The sequence below is a fragment of the Aplysia californica genome, unplaced genomic scaffold (assembly GCF_000002075.1).
Source record: "Aplysia californica isolate F4 #8 unplaced genomic scaffold, AplCal3.0 scaffold00265, whole genome shotgun sequence".
Lineage (NCBI taxonomy): Eukaryota > Metazoa > Mollusca > Gastropoda > Aplysiida > Aplysiidae > Aplysia > Aplysia californica.
The window spans coordinates 208,057-216,078 of NW_004797535.1; positions in this window are offsets into that span (position 1 = coordinate 208,057).

An 8,022-nucleotide genomic window follows, 5' to 3' on the forward strand; every position below is an offset into this window, starting at 1 on the left:
ACACAAACACAAACTCAAAGATAAATAAAATAATAAAATTGGAAACTAAAAATTAATAACAAAAAACACAGGGCCGGAATGAATCGGCATATTTTGTACATAAATATTATTAAGATTGTGCACTCAAAACAGCAGCAGCACAAAACCCCCCTGCAAAAAACAGGACAGATTTACACTGGTGCTCTCTCTCTCTCTCTCTCTCTCTCTCTCTCTCTCTCTCTCTCTCTCTCTCTCTCTCTCTCTCTCCCAAATGCACGCATAATAATAATGATATGCAGTCTAATGCTTTCACGCTGTATTCATGTCTTATGGAAGAAAGGCCCCTTTGTAAGACCGACATTCCTCAACTTCTCCCCCGTGAGGGAATTTCCATTTAGCCCCAACACGCCCACTATCTTTGACAACCGGATTGCTTCTTTCTGCTTTATTTCTTTTAATATCTCTCAATTGGCGTCTTTGGTGTCAAGGCCAGGCTCTGTGTTAGCTAATGTACACAAAAGGCGTGAGTTCGATCTCAAATTTTCAAATCTTGGAAGTCTGCTTTTAGTGGGGCCTGTGGCATATTTCTGTCTTTATGTTGGGGGTACTATAATCCAATTCAGTCAGTATTCGTCCTGACAGGCAGGTCTAATAAGACCGCCTCACAATTGATCTAATTTTGTCGATGAGGTCATACAACAGTGGAATCTATCTTACTTCCAGTAACATCATTATATCATGATCTTGTTTGTTTGAGTAAAGAGACGCATATGGGCACAATAATGGTCATTTTATGCTGGGAAAAGCAGTAGCAAAAGCGAGACAGATTTACATGTGTCAATCTGTCCTGTACATAAATATAATAATATTTCGGCAGAGGTCTAATTGAGATCTGCATTTGGAACTTACTTGACCTACTAAGCTCGTCTGGGGTATCATTTAGTTTTAGCTTTAGTTTTAGTAAAGAGTGTTGCGGCACTTACAGCATAATTAGGTCATATTATTATACGTGCTGAAGATTTGAGGTGTTACATAAGAAAGTGGAGAGATAAGGACCATAGATGTTTGATAGGAAAAGAAGGAGCAAACCACACCAGAGCACCCATCAACTACTCACTTCTGGGTCTCTTTTCTCTTTTAGGCCAACATGAAGGTAGCCATGACGTCATGTGCGAATGACGAGTTTTGTCTATTTTAAGAAAGAAGGCAGAAATCTTTCCCCATTTTTCGCATTTCTCCCTCTTTCTTGGGTACATCTAATTGTAGTCCTCTGTCCCTCTTTCTGGCTGCTTCTCGCTACCTATCAAAATGACTTCATAGCTGAACGAGTGTCTATCTATAAAACCTAAGTGCCAGCCAGGCGCGGTTCGTCCATAGAGCACGGTCGTGCAGTGCCGCCCAAATTTTTTTAATGTTCTATTACGAAAAACACCCTCAATAATAAAATAAAAGAAGCCAGAAACAAACACTAGCCAAATATTATATCAAAACAAGGTCCTCACTGGCGCTATAACTGTCATTTCTGTGTCTATAGCGCCGTAAAACATCTACTATGCCATGCCAAAGTCCATACGCTTTAGCTAAACATAATAGGATATTCAACAATGTAACCTGACCTATAAATCGCTCTTGGGGATAACCCAAGCGATGACGACACTCGTTTGGCTGTACATTAATATTAATAAGACGGCCCATCTCAAATGTGCTCCTGCCAAATAGGGCCAAAACATAGCCCACGGTAGGCAATCTAAAAATAAACGCGATAGACCGTACGCTATTCTTTGCCAATATTATGTGAGCCACAGAGCAATCCAGCGGAGTGCTCAAGTGAATTGTGATTGGTTCATTGTCTGTCTTGCCACTATTTTAAGTGACTCTGTGACCGTGAACCCGAGGGAGGTGAACGTGGCCGTCCTATGAGTTGTGCCTTTGAATGGTTTTGTAGTAGAGTAGTGACAATTATTACTTGAGTGTTCAGTTCCAATACAGGATGAACGAAATTGATGTTTAGCTAACAAAAAAAAAAAAAAAAAAGTACTAGAAATCAAAGCGACAAGTAAAAAGAACGAAAATAAAAGCATGAGGTCCTCCCTCACCAACCCAAAGATCCTAAAATTATACACCGTCTATCCAGGGGTTCTCAACCTGTGGTTTCGACCCCCCGTGGGGTCGCAAGACCGTTCTTGGGAGGTCGCGAGATCATTGAGGTTTTGTGAAAACTAAATCTTTGATCTTTTTCTTTCCCTGGCAATTGTCAAAATACGGTTCCCTCTTCAATTGGTTGAAATAAGAAAAAGGGTAAACACCTGAACCTATAAACAAGGCCAGAGAAACAACAAGGCAACACCAGTTTGCCCTGCCTGTTTTTGTGGGCCAATCATAGGTTTGGTTTGCAGTGTTTTCTGTTCTTTCAACATTTTAGCCTCGCCATAGGCCAATGCAGAATAGCTTGAAGCCTCGTTTATGACGAGCCATTGAGTGCTGGCTTCAGAGAAGGGGGTCACAGGAGGAAGCACGGTGATGGTAGTCATTCATATTTTAATCCTAACCTGTCTCGGCTGAGCTTAATTTGTGTGCACCTAGGCATGGAAACTCTTATTCACCATTATTGTCTCTTTGTAATTCCATGTAGGTAGGCATCTATAGCTCGTCATCTCTAATAAGACCATAGGCCTAGCTGAGAAAAATAAATAAATTATACAACTATGTTGTTGCGTGGCAGAACAATAAACACACAGGAAAGGCTATGTCAGGAAATTTGACAAAGGAGATTTAAAAAATTTGGAAAAGAGAGAAAGAGAGAGAGAGAGAGAGAGAGAGAGAGAGAGAGAGAGAGAGAGAGAGAGAAATAGCAACAACAACAAAAGAAACCACCCACAATTGAAGAAATAAAGCTTGACACAATAAAGATGGCACAGCTGATGTTAGGTGAGGCTAGTGCAAATAAATTGCAGCAAGTTCTTCTTTCAAGTGATACTGTCAAAAGGTGTATTGCACGCATGTCTTCAAACATTAAGAACAGGTTGTAGAGGAGATCAAAACATCCCCCATGTTCTCGTTCCAGCTTCACGAATCAGTTGATGTGGCATGGTGCTCACAGTTACAGGTTTTTGTTAGATACGTGTTATGAAAAAAGATATGAAAAAGAAGAATTTTTATTTTGCACCCCACTGGACACCACAACAACAGCTGATGATGTCATGAACAAGTTATCCTCATTTTTTGAAAACGAGGGTCTTGAGTCTTGAGTGGAAGAATGTGTGTGGTATTTGTACTGATGGAGCCCGAGCCATGAAGGGATCTAAGTTGGGCTTTCAGGATAAAGTGAAGGACAAAGCACCACACACAAAAGACATTCACTGCATAACACAAAGATATGCACTACCTTGCAAGACTCTCTATCGCACTTCGAAGGAAACGTTGGAATCGACTGTTAAGGTTGTCAACTATGTGAAACGCAGCCCCCTAAATAGACAACTGTTCAAGGAACTCTGTTCTGACACGAGTGCAGATCATGAAACACTGCTTTTCTACACTCAAGTTTGATGGTTATCGAAAGGAAACGTTGTATGTCGGGTCTTCCAGCTGAGAGAGTAGATCGGATCAAGTTCTTCCTTGAAGTGCAAGGAAAAGATGAGCTCTGCAGGCTCTTCTCAAATAATTTGTGGATCCAAAAACTTGCCTATAGTATTATGTTTGATGTTTGACTTCCTCAACAAACTCAACTTGAAACTTCAAGGTCAACAGACACACTTTGTACAGTTTAAAGACGTTCTGAGTGGCTTTCTTTAAAAAGTTCAGAATTGGCACCGGAAAGTTACAGAGAGAAACATTGCTATGTTTACCAACATTTCACAGCGCTGTGAAATCCAGAGGAGACCTTGTCTACTGATTTTCATGTTGACATTGCTGCACATCTGAAATCACCCGAAGATGCGTTCAAGAACAATTTTTCTGACCTTGACTGTGGTGAAGAAGCTTTTGTGGGAAACCCTTTCACTCTTGGACTAGACATAGTGTAGTAGAGGAACGACAAAAATACTGGAAGAAAGGAAAACATTGCAAAAGAAACAAAAAGTATTGGAATGTACATAGAATTAGGTCACTTTCAACATATTAAAAATGTACATTCACGCATCAATGGGAAATGCTATTTTTAGCTCATGACGTCATCGGGGTCAACTTTATAAAACATATGTTTCAGAACACAGTCATGTTGCACCTCGTTTGAAAGCTCGACAAAAATGCTATTTGAATATGTAATATTGAAAAAGCTTGGAGGCCAAATAGGAACACAAACACAGCAAATGGAATTTCACAACAGTAGATCGTGCACGTTCATCATGTCCGGTATTTCAAGAGTATCAAGCCCGTCAGGAAACTCCAGGAGACTGATGGCAACATCTTCCTCAGAAAGTGATGGGCAATTTGTGCAGGTCAAACCCATGCAACCTCCACAGGAAATGGAGCATTCCAGTCCGTGGCGACGACACGTGCAATTTGTGGACTTACAATCTGTTCTACAGCTGCACTTAATCATCTTCAACAGAGAATGTGGGGCAGATGGAATATCTGTCGTGCATGGCTCTAAGTGATCATCGTGCAGCTGCCATCCCAATTGTGTCTTGAATATTACTTGCACTTGAAGATACACCCGAAGACTGTGGTACTTGGCTGCAGTACTGGTTGGCGGCAAGCATTGGATTTGGACGGATGTGGCACATGATGCAACCCTTACATAGAACCTCTTGTAACGCAAGGGTGTCTGCAGCAGTGTCATTGTAGAGACTTACTAAAGCTCTTTCTCCAGCATCATTGATGTCTTCCTGAGTCTTTCTGGGTGTGCCAAAAATATGAGCTCGCTTTCGAAAATGAGCATCTGTCAATTTTCTCATTGGAACCATTTTTCCCAGCCCAAAAAGTCTCGAAGTTAAATCACAGCCTTTGACAGCATGAAGAAAATGACACGTTTCTTCGCTTAGTTTCTCCTACAGGTTCTGGATGTTTAAACTTTTGTGATTGTCGCCAGCTTTTCTGTCTGATCTGAAGACAATAGGCCTGCTACTGAGCTGTGCATAGTGACAAAGGAGCACAAGCAAGTCTGTACCTTCTCCAATGACAGCTACAAGGTGGGTTGATGGCAGTTTTTACTATGAGTGTGTCGGCATCTCCAGCAGCGTGAAGACAGTGGCAACAAAGAGCCATCAGAGTGCCTCTAAGGAGGTGAACGAACTCCTGTTTGTTCCTTGGATTTGAAAAGCAGTGTTCCTTGCTTGAGGTCAATGGCATTACTTTGGTGAAGACAACAGATGGTCCGACCACAACTGCAGAACGCCTGAGGAATGCGGCATCTTTTACTGATGGGTCCGACTCATACCCATCAAACACCACAATGGGCTTAGAATATTTCCTGTTAACATATTCAGCATACTTATTACACATTACGGAAACAGGCTCTTTCTTCCTCCAGGGGATTTTGTGAAGACGTCAACCCCCGTCCAATATGGTCACCATGTCCATGTACTCATCTTTCGATGGTGGATCAGCTTTGAAGAGGTCTCTCATTGAATCAGCCAGCTTAGATTTGTGTGCCTCTCTCATCAATCTTGATGGTTCAAAGAGAGATGGTGGTGGAGTCGTCAGTTCATTCTTCAACACAGATGGGAGATAATAATCGTCAACGTTTGCTGCTGTAATCATCCGCCGAAAGAGAAGTCGAGGATTGACTTTGTATGTTTTCACCCTCCATTTTGGCAGTGATTTTGGTGTCCATGCTAACAACTTGGTCTTTTCTTTTGAACAGGTTTGCCCTGCATGGTCTGCAAAATAACCTTGCCAACATCTTTTGCAGTGTCGGCATTAACTGTGGAATGAGCTGTCACCCCTGTGCATATATTCCGTAATGTCTGATCACTGGCAAAGGGGTTGCGATCTTTTTAGGAAACTAAGGAGCAGTCTCATATCTTTATCATCTCTCGTTTGTCTGGCATCACTGACTTCAATATGTTGTTAACTTGTATTTAATTCTGTACCAGTAACATATTATATCAGCACAAGCTGGCATGGACATGAGCTACTGTGTTTTCTGTGTATCTCCCATGCCTCTACCACGTGTCAGTCCCCCTGCAGATTTTGGGTTTTTCATTAAGACTTGCTCAATCACGAGATCAGTACTCAGTCCAGCCCAGAAGCGATCACTTCGACCAAGAACGTGAAAGCCAAACGAGAAGGCATTGAAAACTTATGGGTGCTGTTCTTCAAGCTGTCTCATCTTCTGAAGGTAGAAATAGACCGACTTGGTGTACTGTGAGTGCCCGGCAGCAGCAAGGAAGGGGAGCATGTCTTGCAAGGATTGTAAATGTAACCACCAGTCACATGAACCTTCGGCTTTTAAGGAAACGTTTCAAGGTGTCATATTCGTGTACTGAAGCCAGAGACGAAAGATAAAACAGACCCCCCCCCCCCCCACCCCCCAAAAAAAGGAAAAATACATCTAATAAAATAACAACAAAAAACCCAGAAAAAAAATACAGCTAAAAAAATAAAAATAAAGGAGACAGTAGACACACAGGTTTGAACCCTGGTCAAAAAGTTTTACATCTAGTCAAAAAAAGTCTGATGCCTTTACCACTAGGCTAGAACGCCACACATCAGTTAATGTCATGTTAACATTTATATACAGCAGGCCTACATAGATCTATGCACTTGATAAAATTGAATGTTCTTTCATTCAACTTCTGTCAGCATACACACCGAGTTTGTTTGTTTGTTTGTTTAGTCTACTGGGTAGAAGAGCTCTAATGCAACAATTATAGACCATGGATAAAGTAATTTACTTATTTCTATCAGTTTCCTTTCACATTTCTTCCAAAATAGAGTTGTTTTTCAAATGACGCGGCCATCGCGATCATTCCGCGGACGATGTGTGCACACTGCAAATTGAGCCTCCGCTAGAGGAAACGGAGTTCGCGTTTTCAATGAAAATTAAAAAACTTTCCCATTCCTACATTAATGTACATTTTGAGTATTTTAGATACGATGCTTTTCTCTATCAACTGCATTTCATTGTGTTTCTTTTGCTTTTATTTCCTTGCGATTTCTCAAATCTGCCAGACTAACATCACTGTCTTTGCAGATGTCATTCAAGACGAGCTTTTGGAATTGAGACGTGATTCGTCACACGCGACACGTTTCTTGAGAAATCTCTTGCACAGTACAGTTTTGACGTTCACTCCAGGAATCATACCCTCAGGTCAGCAAAATAGCTTTTCGGGTCATTGCCTCGACTTACCTTTGAGAAAGTGGATTTTCTACCCCAACTCAAGGCAAAAGCAAGGGACAAGCTGGATGTTGCTGATGATATGCGCCTTGCTTTATCCAAGACTTCCCCGAGAATTTCAAGAATGGTCCCTGAACTACAGGCACAGCCCTCTCTCTCTAGTTTATTTTTCTATCAATGTGTGTGTGCGTGTGTAAGTGTGTATAAGTGCGTGCGTGTGTGTGTGTGTGTGTGTATGGGTGTGTGTGTGTGTGTGTTTGTGTTCTCTCCCTTTTCTCGACTTGTCCATGTATTTGCTTGAAAAAAAGAGTGATTTGAAACATCAAAGGTACAATTATTGGTATGTATGAACTATGTAACGTAGGTCTTATCAATTGTCTTCTGCTGGGTTGTACGCATTTTTTATGGTGGGGGTGGGGGGGTTAAAGGGTTTGTTTATTACTTTATTTTGGGGGTGGGGGGGGGTTAAAGGGTTTGTTTATTACTTTATTTTGGGGTTGGGGTATGAGGGGTCGTTTCACTTGTCGAACAATCAAAAGGGGGTCGCGGATTGAAAAAGGTTGAGAACCACTGGTCTATGCCCTTGACTATCTTCAGCATGCGATAGCTTAATTGTGCACGTCCACTTTTTAGCTTCACGAGCCGCCCCTGGTGCCAGCATATTTCTCACCGTCTCTCTGTGTGGTTTCTTGGTCTCTTCTCAGTTCACCCCCTCCCCCACACTTTTCCATGTTGCTCAGTCTTTTCCCTCCGCCCCCCCCCCC